This window comes from Mytilus trossulus, chromosome 14 (assembly GCF_036588685.1).
Source record: "Mytilus trossulus isolate FHL-02 chromosome 14, PNRI_Mtr1.1.1.hap1, whole genome shotgun sequence".
Classification (NCBI taxonomy): Eukaryota; Metazoa; Mollusca; class Bivalvia; order Mytilida; family Mytilidae; genus Mytilus; species Mytilus trossulus.
Window position 1 is genome coordinate 52,759,510 of NC_086386.1, and position 19,667 is coordinate 52,779,176.

The 19,667-nt window shown below is 33.6% G+C and overlaps 1 long non-coding RNA gene across 1 annotated transcript; it reads right to left on the bottom strand.

Annotated features, from left to right (window-relative positions):
• Nucleotides 1–423: 423 nt before the first annotated feature.
• On the bottom strand, nucleotides 424–6,499 carry LOC134696000 (uncharacterized). The gene is made up of 3 exons (XR_010102880.1): nucleotides 6,386–6,499; nucleotides 1,190–1,277; nucleotides 424–496 (listed from the first exon to the last, which is right to left on the bottom strand). It is a non-coding gene; the product is annotated as an uncharacterized LOC134696000 (long non-coding RNA).
• Nucleotides 6,500–19,667: the final 13,168 nt, after the last annotated feature.

Consider the following 19,667-nt stretch of genomic DNA (forward strand, 5'->3'; position numbering starts at 1 on the left):
GTTATTTCAAATTAGAATTTCTTCTGTTTCAGCTTGTGTACAGTTATTCAATCCACTATGTAAGAATTCAGTGAATACATTATTCCATTCACTAAACAATTCCCTTCAATTCTAAGAGAAATCATTTTTGCAAATTGTTCTTCAATGATCTTCTTCTGTATATTTGATATGAGGGAGTGATGTAAATGAGTGGATAAAACTGGTGTTCCTTTTTTCAACAACAAAATAGTATTTGTTCTGCATTCTCCTTTCTTTTGATTAAGATATGTTGTTGCTTCTATGCAATAGTGTTTTTGTGTATCTATGATAGAACTCCATTTTGTTTTATATGGTCATTATCATGTGATAATGTTGAAATTTCCTATTTCTTTTTTGCAGGAAAGCACACATTCCATTTCAAATTAATCCAATTATGCACTATGTAAATAAAATTTCAACTTTAAGTTTCCTCTTCAGTAATGACCTATTGATCATGAAAACCAAGATGTCTGATCACCTACAAATACACAAAATAATCAAATAAAATGTTATAAATGGAGAGAGAAACAGCAATAAATGTTTTTCATGTGTATCTTTCCTTATTAAAATACATTAAGTAAACTTGAACTCGAGAAAAATAAATAACTGCGATGTAGACTAGAAAGTATAAAATGCCAAATAAAGTATTCACGAAAAATTAGTTGATTTACAGTAGTCAAGTCCATGTTTGCAGGAAATTTACATCATTGGTTGTCTGGTGGAGAGTTGTCTTATTGGCAATCATACCACATCTTATTTTTATATAACCTTGCCATATTCCTATTGTGCCTGTCCAAAGTTCAGAGCCTGTAGCTTTTGTCAGTTTAGTCTGACACTAAAATTTAGTGGTTGTTGTTGTTGTTTCATACCGGTCATATTTATTTTTTGTAATTTATTTTGTTATAAACTAGACAATTAGCATGATTAGTTTTACAGTTTGGATTGATTCAATGTTTCATCTTTAGGTCTTTTATAGCTGCCTACTTTGACTATAGTATAGGGTATGGATTTTCTCAATATTGAAGGTCGTAACAGGCCTACAATTGCTTTCTCAAAGCCATGATAGTTTTCATATTTAATATATACCACTACTTTGAATTTTTATAGTAATCATGATACTAGTAATCATCTTTCAAGTTCAATAACTTTTTAAAATTAAAAGGTGCCTTACCATTTAGGTTTAGTTGGCTTCTGCAAATTTTACATTGCCTATCATTTCTGCTGTATATTATTTCTCTGTATCTTCTATAGTTCTTGTCCTATACATAAAAGAGTAAAAGTTGAATGACATCTTGCATCAATATTTTTTTCTGTTTAATGTACATTTATATGTATATTAATGTGTGTTTAATAAAAATCTAAACCATGAGCATTGATGAGTGCTTGATAAGCTTCTTGCCCTTATAGCTGGTCTGTAAGCTTTAAATGAATTTTATTGATCGACTTAAAAACTATGAGCACTGCGCAAATAAGACCCCCGCCCTCCAAAAAAAAAAAAACATGCACAAACAGTGGTATTCATTGACATGAAACATGTATATAATTTGGCTCAATTTATAGATCTCTCAAGTGACTATAAGTTTAAGGCTGCGATTTTTTTAACAAATACATTTCTAAAACCTTTCAAAGATTTTGAAAATGGACAAATTTTAAATAACTTTGCAACAACTAAAGTTCCTTAACTCTGCATCTTATAAAAAAATATACATGATAAATAGGGAATGATACTCCAGCTTGAATATTATTCAAAGTTTTAAAGGAACATAACTGAAGAACGGTAAAAGTTTTACTACCAAAATTTGAAATTGATCTGATTAAAATTGTGATAAAAAGTATTGTTTTAAAGTTTAATAAAATTTGGTTGAGGGAAACTTAAGTTAGAAGGCCGAAAAAAAAATTCCATTTTTAAAGAACATAACTATAGACATGATAGAATTTAGTAAAAGAGACACTACCAAAATTCAAACTTAATCTGTATTTTGTGGTGATAAGCATTGTGTATTGATTTCATAACATTTGGTTGAGACAAACTAAAGTTTAGAAAACAGGAAACCAAAAATTCAGCATATTTTCCCCATTTCTAAAGGGGCATAACTCTGATACTCTAGTACAGTAACACTGACATCACCAAAATTCAAACTTAATCTAAGTATTGTGATAACAAGCTTTTGTAAAAGTTTAATTGAATTTGGTTGAGGCAAACTAAAGTAATGTAAGAGAACAAAAAACAACTTTGGGACAGACGGACAAATGATCAAGTGTTAAACATTATGCCCCCTCCACTTTGGGTCATAATAATAAAAATGGTGTTTATGTCAAGATATAAAAACAATTCACCAAAGTTTCATAAAAATTTGTGAAAGCATTCTTGAGACTATCCTAATCCCAAGTCATAATAGTACAATGACATAAATCAGATTTTTTTTTAAATTAAAAGGAAAATTATCATGTTTATGTTATACAAAAATAATTCACCAAGTTTCATGAAAATTGCTCAAAGCATTATTAATAGTATAAGTACTGGAAAATCCCCCCTTTTATGAATAAAATCCCTAACTTTAAATTAAAAATTTAAAATCCCTAAAAATTAAAAAGGACCTTAATTATCATGGTTATATGTGACTTGTTATTTAACATAACAAAAAAAAACAAAGGCAATGAAAATGAAACTGACAATGCCAAGGCAAAACATAAGGTGCAGAAAAGAAAAACAAAACAAAACACTTAGCAACACCAACATCACCAAAAAACAAGTGTTGAATTTATGTGCTCAGTCAGTCAGTGAGAGTTCGCAGATCCCGACCTACTATATATATGCTTAAAAACCTAAAAATCATATAGTTCTAAACATATTTTGTAAATTTATACTTGATTAACAAGTGAAACTGCGAGCTTCTGCTCACTGATGATACCCCAGACGCAAGTGGATAATATAAATAGTGTAAAAATATGCAAGTGTACGGTAAACAGTTGTCGAGTGATGAATCTGAAAACGCATCACACGGTATAGCTGACTTATATAAATCCTGAAACCAAATTTCAGAAATCCTTGTATTGTAGTTCCTGAGAAAAATGTGACGAAAATTTTCAACTTGGCTATCATGTGTAAAATCATACAAGTGTTCGGTTAACAGGAAGTTGACAAGTGATCAATCTGAAAACGCATCACACGATTTAAATGACTTAGATAAACCCTGAAAACCAAATTTCAGAAATCCTTGTATTGTAGTTCTTGAGAAAAATGCCACGAAAAATATTCATGGGACGGACTGACTGACGGACGGACGGACTGACAGACAGAGGTAAAACAGTACACCCCCCTTTTTTGAAAGCGGGGGTATGAAAAGTTGTCATAAATAGCATAGACACCTTAGAGTTTTGAGAACCACATGTGTTAATTGTGCGAGTATAATCATTGATAATCATCCACAAGATTGACTTTTAAAAGCCTATATATTGAAATTTTCTAAAAAATATTGCATGCATTTATTAATACGACCAATTTCAAAAAATGCACAGTGAGGCCAAAAAAAAAAATAGGTGTGTTTCCTGTTGCATGCCCCAAAAAATTAGGGTCGGTAGGTAGGGATTTTTTTTTTTTTTTTTTTTTTTTTTTTTTTTTTTTTTTTACTTGCCTGCTTCGGTTGTTTTTTGTGTATTTTTAAAATATACCTTGTGCATGAAACAGATGAAAGGCCGGGTGGGGGTAGATAATGATGAAGGTAGAATTCTGGGACAGACAACATTTATAGAGTATGATGTCATGAATTCTACCCTGAAAGATATTGGACTAAAGTTATAGATTTCAATTGACACTATTTGATAAAAGTTCAAAAGTGTCAGATTCTGGAACAACACACTTGAATTTAAAGTCCCTCACATTAAAAAGCTGCACAACTTCCCCAACTGTCAATGTGGGAGATATTTCATCAGTCACAGTAAATTACTTCTACTTCTACTTCTACTTCTACTATGTAATGACCGCCTTCAACACGTTGAAGTTTACGTCACTTGTACTGCGCATTGCTTTGTGAAGACATATATACAGTGAAATATACAAATTTGTGATAATAAACAAAACAAAAATTTTTACATAGTGGTAGTGCATATTTTTAATTTATTATTTTTAAAATATTAAGATAAAACTATTTACACATGATGAATTTATGGGCTGTAGGTGTAGTTTGAGACGGCTACTTTGAACGACTCTATAGAGTCGCTCATAACAATACTCAGGGGAAGGCTGTTCCAGATTTTAATTGTGCGTGGGAAAAATGATTGTTGTCTTATTTGTGTTCTGCAGGATGGAATTTGGTATGAGAGTGTGTGCATGTTCCTGGACTGTCTGAGCGGTTGAATTAATCTGTCTGTTTTTGTGATTGCAATGAGATGATATGTGATTTTATAGAACATGACCAGTCGTGCATCTGTTCTCCTGTTAGCAAGGTCTCTCCATTTCAAATGATCTAGCATGTCACTAACGCTTGAGGTGTTTCTGTGTCGGTTAGTGACATATCTAGCAGCCCTTCTTTGTACCTTTTCTATTTTGTTAATATCCTCAGTAAAGTAAGGGTCCCAAACTGAACAGGCATATTCTAGTGATGGTCTGACTAAGGATTTATATGCCTGTTCCTTTACTGAGGTGGAACTGATGTTAAGATTCCTTCGAAGAAAACCTAGTGTGCTGTTGGCTTTATTGCAGATGTTGTTTATGTGACTGTGCCATTTGAGGTCTGATTGAATTGTCACACCTAGGTATTTCGCCTTATCGACATGTTCAAGAATGTGGCCATGTAAAGTGTAATTATAAATGAATGGATTTTTATTTCGGCTGATGGACATGACATTACACTTGTCAGGATGAAAAGCCATTTTCCATGTATTTTCCCAAATGCCTAGTGTGTTGAGGTCTTTTTGAAGGGTTTCGCAATCACTGTTTGATTTTATTACCAGATATGCAATGGTGTCATCTGCAAATAGGCGTATGGTGGAATTTAGCCCAACTGGTATATCGTTAATATAAAATAAAAACAGACTTGGGCCCAGAACAGATCCTTGAGGCACTCCGGACTTTACAGGGACATAGCCTGAAGTCTCACCCTCTAGAATGACTGCTTGGGTACGACATGATAAGAAGCCCTGTATCCATGCATTTGTTTTCCCCTGTATCCCATAATAGTTTAATTTGTGTGTTAACAAGTTATGACTGACTTTATCAAAAGCTTTGGAGAAATCCATTATAAGTACATCTGTTTGTTTTGAGTTTTCCATATTTTTAGTGACATCATCTACAAATTCCAAAAGTTGAGTTTCACAAGATCTGTTTTTTCGAAAGCCGTGTTGTAGGGGATACAGGATGTTATGTTTAATCCAAAGTCATGATACTGATTGAATATATAAATAAAGGTGATAGAATTAGAAAATGGGGCTATTATACTTTTTTCTCATTCCTGTGTGGACACTCATCGATTGTTATTGATAACACACTTTGACTGATGGCCATAGCAGAAGCCATGCCGTTGTTTGACTTCAATCTGTATCACACAAATGCTTACTGTATTAAAATTTTATTTAAAATCAAACGTTTAAAAGATGCCATTCAAAGGCTATACTAAACAAAAACCGTTTCCGGAAAAAAACGAAAAAAATCCGGATTTTTTTTTTTTTTTTTTTTTTCAGGGAAAAAAAAGTTAGGGTCGGCGCCAAAAAATTAGGGTCGGTCGGGCGACCGGAAACACACCTATTTTTTTTTTTGGCCCGATGTGAGATGATTTATTTAATTGTAATTTCAGGAATTTACTGTAAAGGCTTTTATCCCCACTGCATTTTGCACTTTTTCTTATTTAGGAGCCAGAAGTTATGGCCTTTGTGACCTTTGTATGATTTTTATTTAGTTTCTTTTTTTTGTATTGAAGAGTTTAGTATGACGTCCATTATTACTCAACTAGTATACATTTTTGTTTAATGGCAAGCTAAAGCATGACTCACAGGCACGGATCCAGGGGGGCTGAGGGTTGGACATGTTGGAAGCCCCCCTTTCTTTAATGGACGATCAATGCATTTGAATGGGGACATGTAGTTTGACCCCCCCCCCCCCCCAAAAAAAAATAATAATTTGTCCTGCATTAGGAACCCCTATATATGACTCAGGATCCACCCCAGTCTCAGGTTTTGGGATCTTCTCGTTGCAATGAAGACCCATTGGTGACCTATGGCTGTTATCTGCTCTTTGGTCATGTTGTTCTCTTTGATATTCCCCATTTCCATTTCAATTTTCTTTGCAGTTCTATTATAAATATTAGAAACGAGTTTGGCGCGTTTACAAAAATATAATTGTCTGTGCTGACAGGGGAGTATGTGTGCATACCAATATTTAAATTTTCTAGGCCTTCTTTTTGAATATTTTGTGCATTTCTTGGTAAAATACTGTCAGACCTCGAGTGCTGTTGTTTTACAAAAACGGTCAAGTAATGTACAGGGGAAAGAAACGAACTAAAAAGACCAAAAATAAGCCACAACTAATGGGGGTCTCAATGGGGGTTCTGTTCACGGATCCCGCTTAGTTACTATTTATTTTTTTAGATTCCCGCATGATGCCATTACGCTTACACTATATAAGTGAACAATTCTGATATTTTTGTAATTTCCCATGTCCCGCTAAACTTCATTTCGCATTTTCACGGCACAATAATTTGAGCAGAGACATATATACACATGTGTATATATGTCTCTGATTTGAGGGAGGATATAGGACCTTTATCGGGACTCCGGGATCGGGTGTTTTTAAGCTCTGGATTTCGGGATTGACCCTTTCGGGATCCGATAATTCTTTTTTCGAATTTCGGGACCTCGGGATTTCGTGTTTTTAAGCCCGGGATTTCGGGATTTCGTGTCATAATTTGACTTTCATGTGTCACGTTTACAAAAAATATGCCTCGACAATCCCGAGTCCCGCTCAGACCCCCTTATACATACATAATGAATAGTTTACCATGTAGTCAGTAGTCGGGTCAAATACACATGTTTATACTTTTAGACGACCTTAGATTCATTTCACAGCGAAAATACTCATTAATATTGAACATTTTAGATCACTTCACATTTAGATTTAAGAACTTTTAAAATTAAGACCAAATAGATTTAAGATCATTTAATCGAAAGATGATAATTTGTCAATGAGCAACTGTAACCAGGTACTGCATTTTTTTCATGCGTCAAGAAACAGTTAAAAGTTAAACTTCTCATCTGGACTTTTTAATTAGTCTGTATACCGGACCTCTTCTCTATTGTGGGATTGAAAAAAATCTAAAGTTAAAAATGCGGTTTTGAGCCTATTTCTTCTTTTTAATTTGGTAACACGTTAAGCCATTAGTGACACTAATATGGTATATTACCAATAATAAGGCCATATATTTCGGTGTGTAGAAATACCGCAAAAGACTTCTTAGTGCACTAAGAAGAAAGTTTTTGCATTAAGGACACTAAAACGATGTTTTAAGATCACAGCGAGCATGAATATAAGAGGATATGATTAAAAACCTCATATCTATAAAGTTAGGTATCAATAGATTTTGTAATTTTGAAGTTAAATGACTTTTTAATAAACGCGTGCCACTCGCCACGTGACAAACGGTTTATTGCAGATTCCCGAATTATCATGTTCAATCAACCTAATCCAATAAACAATTGTCTTTTGATCGTTACTTATTGATTAATCAATTGTTGTTACCCTAACGGATTAGCGTGGTATAATTTCAAGTTTATGAAAGAAAAATAAAAAATAAATTTTGTGTTTTAAAACTTTGCCTTTGTTATATATATTTAGTTTTTAAGGAAATTGCTATGCAAGCTTTTTTTTTTTAATTATCGAACTCTATTTTGAGATACAAATTGAGAAATAAAGGCTTTTGATATTTCATTTCCTTACTAACAACACAAGAGTTCACATACTATCATTATTCCTTGAAAGACATTTGAGAGTATGTGGTGTCCATGGGGTTCTTCAAAATCCGATTACAGAAGTAATATAGAAAAACTCCAAGAGGTAAAATTATTTTACGTTTTAAAAAGAGAATTATAGAATAAATCATAACTGTTTTCTATGAAAGATAACTTTAAACTGGTGTCAATGCTTTTTTTTTTACAATTCATCTTTATTTCAACAATTGAAGATGAATACCATTTTATTTTATAATGTAATAAGCACTTTGGGCAAGCGCGGATCCAGAGCTTTAAGTGGGGGTTTGGGGGGGAGGGGTTATGTGAGAAATGTTTAGAACACTAGAGAAGTTTTCTTGTTATACCAAACCATATGTTTTTCAATAAATGGCACACTTTTTGTTCATCCGGCATATGGTTACTATAAATAAACTTTTAAGTATTAATTCTATAAGTTTAATTATTTAATCGAAATATTGATAAATGGCATAGTTCCTGACATTAGAAAAATGAATGAAGTATTGGCAACTGGACGTTAAGCAACCAAATACCAATCCTCACTTTTCCGTGAAGTGTTCACAATTATTTGTATTTTTAAAATTAAAAGGATGAAAAAATCCCAAACTGAAAAGAGTTGAAAATACGCTATTACTTTAGAAGTAAAAAATATAGCAGACAGAATAAATACTGCAGAAACAAACAAATGAAAAAAAATAGAGAACAATTTGAAATACCATATACTAGTACATGTTTAATCAGTATACTAGCAGATTATTCACGGTTCAAGGTTGAGCGAACATGAATTTCTATCGATTATACTAACGGTGACAATCAACTTTTTGAGGCACGTGTCGGGAAAACATTATAGAAAAGATATAAAGGAGTAGGTCTGGTTAGGACCGATTTTGGCCTTAAAATTTCAGGTTCATCTGACGAAAGATTTTGACCACTTTTGAAACACTTAAGTGTCTATTTTATTTGATTCTATTAGTGTATGTGGAAGATTTTCACTGATTTTGTCATAAAAACGATCCGATTCAAGCTCAAATAAGAAAAATCCACCAAATATGCCGGAAAATGTCACTTTTCAGATGGTTTTTGCCATTTAGCATGACTTTATGGTGCCAGTACCCGATATATGTGCCATGTATTGTCAAAAAAAAACCATATTAATGAAGCTGAAGCATTCTACTGTCCAAAAAATAACTAAAAGTTTACTTTTAACAATTTTGTAAAACTGCTATATTTTGGGGCCAAAAAGGTGTCTTACCGGACCTTCTCCTTTTACAAAGTCTATTTCTATATGCCATATCCTTTGTGACAGTTGTATCATTCCATCAGGTCCTTAGTGCACATTTTTGTTCTAAGTGCACTAAGGAGGTCCTTTGCGGTGTTTCTACGAACCGCATATATTTGAAGCTGTTCAAAATAGGTACGTCTAAACACTGCTAAGGACTCCTTAGTGCACTAAGGACTATCCAATGCCACTAAGGACTAGAAAGAGTACTGTTATACGTGTTATTTTTACATATTATGTTAAAGATTGATATTTAATGCATAAATTTCAAATTTTATAGAAAAAATAATCATAAATAAAAAAGATATTCAACATTTTCTAGGCACGTGCCCATTTTTCTTTGATATACCGAAAATCAATGAACCGATTGACACGTGCCAAATAATATAACAACTGATTAAACAATCATATATTCTTTAATCTAAGCAATAAACAATTGTATCGAAAAGATTAATACTTGATTATTTTAATAAAATGTGTTGTTCTTATTTAAAAGTTAAAATTATTAAAAGGACAAATAATTTTGCTTTTGTTTCATTTATTTTCCGACATAGTTATTTGCCATAGGTTTTAATGTTGATGTGCGCCTAACTAATAAGTAAGAGTGTGGTCAGCTTGGTAAAATGTTTATGTGAGAGACATGAAGACAAAATGAATATATATATATTTATAACTTTTCTGTTTTTATTTTAATTCCGACAAAGATGCGTTACAAATGGCTTCACTAAAACATGAGTAAATTCCGAAAAAAAAACACCCTATAAATCATGATTTTTATTTGTCCAATTTCTATTATGAATGTTCCACAGTGTTTAGTACATTATTTACAAATAATTTCCTGCATTTGTAATTTAAAGTTAAAGATATAATGTTGACAGAAAAAGAGAGTGCTTTGTAAAAATTACTCACTGTTGAAGGCCGTATGGGTAACTTAAAGTTATTAATTTCTGTGTCAGTTTGTCTCTTGTGAATAGTTGTCTCATCACCAACCCGGTTTTTGGACAATGAATAGAAGTTAAAAGCTACTACATACTTTAAATTTGGAAGTACCCATGCAGCAGCAGTAAGAAAAACATGCTACAATGCCGGACCCAAGTCCGAATAAAGGGGTAGGGAAGTAATTTTTCTTTTAACTGGCACAATCGTATGTTTTATTTTTGGCGCAAATCATACCATCTAATTTTAAAACATGTGGCGCAAACGTAACATTTGAGAAAAAAAGTTGTGGCGCAAAAGGACGCATTTTTGGCTCAAACGGATATCTCCCACCAATCCTACCACATCATTTTTTATATTGGTTGCAAATTTTTTTTGTCGTATTGAAGTCGTATTTGTCCAGAAATATATTGCTCAAACGTGTTCTTCATATGATAATAAATTTTGAAAATGAACCATTATAGCATACGCACACAAAAATAATTTCTGTTCAAATCCGTCTGTTTACTTGTTGCTGGCATTAAATAAGTTTGGTTACATGTAGTAATTTTTTTCCTGAAATACATTGCTCAAACGTCTTCATATGTAAATTAAAAAAACAGATAAAATTTTGAAAAAGTACCATAGCAAACGCACAAGGGTGGTTGCATGTAGTAAACAGTTTATTATCTTATTGATTACGTGTTGTCCAGTAATACATTGTATAACGTCTCCATATAAGAAAATAAATTTTGAAAAGTGCACCACAAGAAACAAAATAATGTGTTTCGGCTCCATACCTGTGCGAACGCATGTCTGTCGTCGCCCGTATTCTGTCATTTATTAATATGAACATCAAACTAAAAAACCTTCATTAGATATAATATATTGTTCTGGAGACAAGTTTCAAGAAATAATTACAAAAAAGTAAAAACACAAAAATACCGAACTCCGAGGAAAATACACTTGGGAAAAAAATACTTCTTCATTCTGAAAAAAACCCACAATAATAGTATTTCAACAACAATTCATTTTTTAAAAGTATCCTACTTTACCAATCTTGAAATAGCATGATTCCCGTGTAATCAGTAATGTAATTTGACACGTGTCAAACGGTTCATTGATTTTTGGCACATCAAAGAAATACGGGCACGTGTCTGAATAATGTTGAATATCTTATTCATCTAAGATTATTTTTCTACAAAAATTGAAATTTATACATTAAATATCATTCTCTACCATAATATGAAAAGAAATTACATGTAACAGCACCCCATCTAGTCCTTAGTGGCATTTAATAAGTCCTTAGTGCACTAAGGACTCCTTAGCAGTGTTTAGACGCACCCGTTCAAAATTCTGTACATTATAGGTACGTGTATCAGATCGGACAATTATTGTCATATATATAAAAAGAATTACTGTATTAGTTTTAATTTTAATCTATGCAGAGCACAACTTCAAAAAACAAGAAAAACGCCACAAGCCGCATACGTATACTATACGTATATAACCAACCAGATTTTTGCCAATACCTTCTCTGAGGAAACTTTACAAAATGGGTAGTATATCTCCCATTGACCTTCATGCTAATCTATGTGTGGGAATAAATTTATACCTGATTTACCTTTATAAATTAAAATCTTTCATATATCATTCATGAAAGTACAAATGTAGCCCTATCTTTTGCAACAATAAAAACATAGGGTCATGCGGCATTTTTGGGCATTCACATGGCCTTGTTTACAAACAATGTAGATTCGCACTGAAATCCTGTACTGACCCCCATTACTTTTCAACCCTGAAGGGAAAAAAGTTAGTACATTCAGCATATATTTTTTTTTTTTTTTTCAACTCTAGTTTTGATCCATCTACCAAAAATATTTATTACAAACATTATCTGCCAATCAGAAGAGCATATAACTTCAGTGTTATACAGAAAGCTCTCCCCGAAATGGGCGGTCCCTGATGACGTATGTTTATTTACTGAATTTACCCCTGTATGTGTCTGCAGAAAACTAGTAGTACACATTTTAGACACAATGTAGTTCCTACGAGTAGCTGTTACTTTGTGCAAAAGTAAAAGACAATGGGCAATGAATTGATACAAATTGAAAGGCTCCACGTTACAGGGTGACGGTAGAACCCGTGACGGAAGTTTCACGTGAATAATGAAATAAATATTTGAAAGTATGATGTGTTTGCCTTGTTGCCCAAATCGGAAGTACCTGTTCTTATACTATGATCCACTTTTTGGGAACCAGTGTGCTCTACCATGTAATATTTTGCCTTTTCTCATCACAGTCAAGTCGGGATCAGATAATTTAGCTTTCAAATAAATGCCACTTTGTTGTAACTTAAGTCGAAATAGTCATCAATGCTTAAGATTGCATAGCGGTTTTATTTTAGAAACACATTTGAAGCAAGTGCGTGTGTGCAATTCTATATCATTCGTGTTTTTTTTCTCTTCTTCTCTCACAAAAATACAAATAAAAGCTAATGTTTAACTAGACTTGAGGTGAATTTCTAACACAATGGCTTTAATTTGCATGGAATATTTGCCACTGGACGTTAGGCAAAAACAATCAAATCAATCCACTACACTTGATGCAAAGAAACACTCGCAGTGCTTAGTCTATCCGATTTATATGATATTTTTGTCAGCAATTAGTGCACATGGAAAATTAAGTACTGCGTGAATAAAAGGAGATGAGAGGTCCTTGACAATGAGCAAAAGGGGGGGGGGGGGGGCATAGCCATTTAGATATGATAAACGACCTTTCACGACAACGTACCTGACGTGGGACCCACACACGTTTAATAAAATGTGTAAATGGGATGATTATAAAGCTCTTCTTTTAAATGTTATTAATAACACCCCCCTTTCCTCATTCATCCTAACGAGGACAGAAAAGGGACATCTGGTAGCTAAGATATAAGTCTTTCGCCTCATCGAACGTACGGGTTTTATTCCGTCCCGTTCAGGGCAACGTTCCCAACAAATTTAAACTGTGGTTTGTAATCATAGCATGCAGTGCAAACTTAAATGTATAGATTATTCAATTAAAAGGGTGTACTATATCGAATTTTTGCAAAATTTTTGTTTATTATTACGAAAAAGCCCTGACAAAGACTCATTCTATGATTGAGTCGGTGTTTTAGATTTTTAGAGATTATTAGATTTTAATCTATGCAGAGCACAACTTCAAAAAACAAGAAAAACGCCACAAGCCGCATACGTATACTATACGTATATAACCAACCAGATTTTTGCCAATACCTTCTCTGAGGAAACTTTACAAAATGGGTAGTATATAAGGGTTTCAAACCCATTACATCGTATGCTTACCTCTGAAAGACGAAGCTCGTTTTGTTACGAGTAATGTTTGGAAAACAATTTTTTGGTGTTTTTTTGCTTTTTGCATTGTTTTGGTTTAAATTATTTTATGAAGAAAAGGGGGATACCTCGAAATAGATTTTCAAATGATAAACATCAGCTATAAAAGGCGAAATACCTTCACTGTTTAGTAAATGAGCAACAACGTTGTTGACGCATAAAACAGTCATATCAATCATAGGAGATGCAGTGTATACATCAATCAAACCAACAACTCAAAACTGAACGGTTTGAAATTCGCTGTGTTTTGTTTGTTGTATTGTTTTAGGAGAATCTCAGTGTAAAAAAAAAAATTACTTCTGTCCACGTGCAAGTGGTGGAGTTTCAAAAAAATTGTCTGACTATTGTTGATATGAAAAAAGAATTAATCCAGAAAGCCGTGGCGGAGTTTTTTTTTTCTTTTCTGTTTGGTCATTTGTCTCTTCGTTTAGTTTTTGCTTACTTGTACGGGTAAATTCAGTAAAAAAAATCTCCCATTGACCTTCATGCTAATCTATGTGTGGGAATAAATGTATACCTGATTTACCTTTATAAATTAAAATCTTTCATATATCATTCATGAAAGTACAAATGTAGCCCTATCTTTTGCAACAATAAAAACATAGGGTCATGCGGCATTTTTGGGCATTCACATGGCCTTGTTTACAAACAATGTAGATTCGCACTGAATTCCTGTACTGACCCCCATTACTTTTCAACCCTGAAGGGAAAAAAGTTAGTACATTCAGCATATATTTTTTTATTTTTTTTCAACTCTAGTTTTGATCCATCTACCAAAAATATTTATTACAAACATTATCTGCCAATCAGAAGAGCATATAACTTCAGTGTTATACAGAAAGCTCTCCCCGAAATGGGCGGTCCCTGATGACGTATGTTTATTTACTGAATTTACCCCTGTATGTGTCTGCAGAAAACTAGTAGTACACATTTTAGACACAATGTAGTTCCTACGAGTAGCTGTTACTTTGTGCAAAAGTAAAAGACAATGGGCAATGAATTGATACAAATTGAAAGGCTCCACGTTACAGGGTGACGGTAGAACCCGTGACGGAAGTTTCACGTGAATAATGAAATAAATATTTGAAAGTATGATGTGTTTGCCTTGTTGCCCAAATCGGAAGTACCTGTTCTTATACTATGATCCACTTTTTGGGAACCAGTGTGCTCTACCATGTAATATTTTGCCTTTTCTCATCACAGTCAAGTCGGGATCAGATAATTTAGCTTTCAAATAAATGCCACTTTGTTGTAACTTAAGTCGAAATAGTCATCAATGCTTAAGATTGCATAGCGGTTTTATTTTAGAAACACATTTGAAGCAAGTGCGTGTGTGCAATTCTATATCATTCGTGTTTTTTTTCTCTTCTTCTCTCACAAAAATACAAATAAAAGCTAATGTTTAACTAGACTTGAGGTGAATTTCTAACACAATGGCTTTAATTTGCATGGAATATTTGCCACTGGACGTTAGGCAAAAACAATCAAATCAATCCACTACACTTCATGCAAAGAAACACTCGCAGTGCTTAGTCTATCCGATTTATATGATATTTTTGTCAGCAATTAGTGCACATGGAAAATTAAGTACTGCGTGAATAAAAGGAGATGAGAGGTCCTTGACAATGAGCAAAAGGGGGGGGGGCATAGCCATTTAGATATGATAAACGACCTTTCACGACAACGTACCTGACGTGGGACCCACACACGTTTAATAAAATGTGTAAATGGGATGATTATAAAGCTCTTCTTTTAAATGTTATTAATAACACCCCCCTTTCCTCATTCATCCTAACGAGGACAGAAAAGGGACATCTGGTAGCTAAGATATAAGTCTTTCGCCTCATCGAACGTACGGGTTTTATTCCGTCCCGTTCAGGGCAACGTTCCCAACAAATTTAAACTGTGGTTTGTAATCATAGCATGCAGTGCAAACTTAAATGTATAGATTATTCAATTAAAAGGGTGTACTATATCGAATTTTTGCAAAATTTTTGTTTATTATTACGAAAAAGCCCTGACAAAGACTCATTCTATGATTGAGTCGGTGTTTTAGATTTTTAGAGATTATTAGATTTTAATCTATGCAGAGCACAACTTCAAAAAACAAGAAAAACGCCACAAGCCGCATACGTATACTATACGTATATAACCAACCAGATTTTTGCCAATACCTTCTCTGAGGAAACTTTACAAAATGGGTAGTATATAAGGGTTTCAAACCCATTACATCGTATGCTTACCTCTGAAAGACGAAGCTCGTTTTGTTACGAGTAATGTTTGGAAAACAATTTTTTGGTGTTTTTTTGCTTTTTGCATTGTTTTGGTTTAAATTATTTTATGAAGAAAAGGGGGATACCTTGAAATAGATTTTCAAATGATAAACATCAGCTATAAAAGGCGAAATACCTTCACTGTTTAGTAAATGAGCAACAACGTTGTTGACGCATAAAACAGTCATATCAATCATAGGAGATGCAGTGTATACATCAATCAAACCAACAACTCAAAACTGAACGGTTTGAAATTCGCTGTGTTTTGTTTGTTGTATTGTTTTAGGAGAATCTCAGTGTAAAAAAAAAAAATTACTTCTGTCCACGTGCAAGTGGTGGAGTTTCAAAAAAATTGTCTGACTATTGTTGATATGAAAAAAGAATTAATCCAGAAAGCCGTGGCGGAAATTTTTTTTTCTTTTCTGTTTGGTCATTTGTCTCTTCGTTTAGTTTTTGCTTACTTGTACGGGTAAATTCAGTAAAAAAAATCTCCCATTGACCTTCATGCTAATCTATGTGTGGGAATAAATTTATACCTGATTTACCTTTATAAATTAAAATCTTTCATATATCATTCATGAAAGTACAAATGTAGCCCTATCTTTTGCAACAATAAAAACATAGGGTCATGCGGCATTTTTGGGCATTCACATGGCCTTGTTTACAAACAATGTAGATTCGCACTGAATTCCTGTACTGACCCCCATTACTTTTCAACCCTGAAGGGAAAAAAGTTAGTACATTCAGCATATATTTTTTTATTTTTTTTCAACTCTAGTTTTGATCCATCTACCAAAAATATTTATTACAAACATTATCTGCCAATCAGAAGAGCATATAACTTCAGTGTTATACAGAAAGCTCTCCCCGAAATGGGCGGTCCCTGATGACGTATGTTTATTTACTGAATTTACCCCTGTATGTGTCTGCAGAAAACTAGTAGTACACATTTTAGACACAATGTAGTTCCTACGAGTAGCTGTTACTTTGTGCAAAAGTAAAAGACAATGGGCAATGAATTGATACAAATTGAAAGGCTCCACGTTACAGGGTGACGGTAGAACCCGTGACGGAAGTTTCACGTGAATAATGAAATAAATATTTGAAAGTATGATGTGTTTGCCTTGTTGCCCAAATCGGAAGTACCTGTTCTTATACTATGATCCACTTTTTGGGAACCAGTGTGCTCTACCATGTAATATTTTGCCTTTTCTCATCACAGTCAAGTCGGGATCAGATAATTTAGCTTTCAAATAAATGCCACTTTGTTGTAACTTAAGTCGAAATAGTCATCAATGCTTAAGATTGCATAGCGGTTTTATTTTAGAAACACATTTGAAGCAAGTGCGTGTGTGCAATTCTATATCATTCGTGTTTTTTTTCTCTTCTTCTCTCACAAAAATACAAATAAAAGCTAATGTTTAACTAGACTTGAGGTGAATTTCTAACACAATGGCTTTAATTTGCATGGAATATTTGCCACTGGACGTTAGGCAAAAACAATCAAATCAATCCACTACACTTCATGCAAAGAAACACTCGCAGTGCTTAGTCTATCCGATTTATATGATATTTTTGTCAGCAATTAGTGCACATGGAAAATTAAGTACTGCGTGAATAAAAGGAGATGAGAGGTCCTTGACAATGAGCAAAAGGGGGGGGGGCATAGCCATTTAGATATGATAAACGACCTTTCACGACAACGTACCTGACGTGGGACCCACACACGTTTAATAAAATGTGTAAATGGGATGATTATAAAGCTCTTCTTTTAAATGTTATTAATAACACCCCCCTTTCCTCATTCATCCTAACGAGGACAGAAAAGGGACATCTGGTAGCTAAGATATAAGTCTTTCGCCTCATCGAACGTACGGGTTTTATTCCGTCCCGTTCAGGGCAACGTTCCCAACAAATTTAAACTGTGGTTTGTAATCATAGCATGCAGTGCAAACTTAAATGTATAGATTATTCAATTAAAAGGGTGTACTATATCGAATTTTTGCAAAATTTTTGTTTATTATTACGAAAAAGCCCTGACAAAGACTCATTCTATGATTGAGTCGGTGTTTTAGATTTTTAGAGATTATTAGATTTTAATCTATGCAGAGCACAACTTCAAAAAACAAGAAAAACGCCACAAGCCGCATACGTATACTATACGTATATAACCAACCAGATTTTTGCCAATACCTTCTCTGAGGAAACTTTACAAAATGGGTAGTATATAAGGGTTTCAAACCCATTACATCGTATGCTTACCTCTGAAAGACGAAGCTCGTTTTGTTACGAGTAATGTTTGGAAAACAATTTTTTGGTGTTTTTTTGCTTTTTGCATTGTTTTGGTTTAAATTATTTTATGAAGAAAAGGGGGATACCTTGAAATAGATTTTCAAATGATAAACATCAGCTATAAAAGGCGAAATACCTTCACTGTTTAGTAAATGAGCAACAACGTTGTTGACGCATAAAACAGTCATATCAATCATAGGAGATGCAGTGTATACATCAATCAAACCAACAACTCAAAACTGAACGGTTTGAAATTCGCTGTGTTTTGTTTGTTGTATTGTTTTAGGAGAATCTCAGTGTAAAAAAAAAATTACTTCTGTCCACGTGCAAGTGGTGGAGTTTCAAAAAAATTGTCTGACTATTGTTGATATGAAAAAAGAATTAATCCAGAAAGCCGTGGCGGAGTTTTTTTTTTCTTTTCTGTTTGGTCATTTGTCTCTTCGTTTAGTTTTTGCTTACTTGTACGGGTAAATTCAGTAAAAAAAATCTCCCATTGACCTTCATGCTAATCTATGTGTGGGAATAAATTTATACCTGATTTACCTTTATAAATTAAAATCTTTCATATATCATTCATGAAAGTACAAATGTAGCCCTATCTTTTGCAACAATAAAAACATAGGGTCATGCGGCATTTTTGGGCATTCACATGGCCTTGTTTACAAACAATGTAGATTCGCACTGAATTCCTGTACTGACCCCCATTACTTTTCAACCCTGAAGGGAAAAAAGTTAGTACATTCAGCATATATTTTTTTATTTTTTTTCAACTCTAGTTTTGATCCATCTACCAAAAATATTTATTACAAACATTATCTGCCAATCAGAAGAGCATATAACTTCAGTGTTATACAGAAAGCTCTCCCCGAAATGGGCGGTCCCTGATGACGTATGTTTATTTACTGAATTTACCCCTGTATGTGTCTGCAGAAAACTAGTAGTACACATTTTAGACACAATGTAGTTCCTACGAGTAGCTGTTACTTTGTGCAAAAGTAAAAGACAATGGGCAATGAATTGATACAAATTGAAAGGCTCCACGTTACAGGGTGACGGTAGAACCCGTGACGGAAGTTTCACGTGAATAATGAAATAAATATTTGAAAGTATGATGTGTTTGCCTTGTTGCCCAAATCGGAAGTACCTGTTCTTATACTATGATCCACTTTTTGGGAACCAGTGTGCTCTACCATGTAATATGTTGCCTTTTCTCATCACAGTCAAGTCGGGATCAGATAATTTAGCTATCAAATAAATGCCACTTTGTTGTAACTTAAGTCGAAATAGTCATCAATGCTTAAGATTGCATAGCGTTTTTTTTTAGAAACACATTTGAAGCAAGTGCGTGTGTGCAATTCTATATCATTCGTGTTTTTTTTCTCTTCTTCTCTCACAAAAATACAAATAAAAGCTAATGTTTAACTAGACTTGAGGTGAATTTCTAACACAATGGCTTTAATTTGCATGGAATATTTGCCACTGGACGTTAGGCAAAAACAATCAAATCAATCCACTACACTTGATGCAAAGAAACACTCGC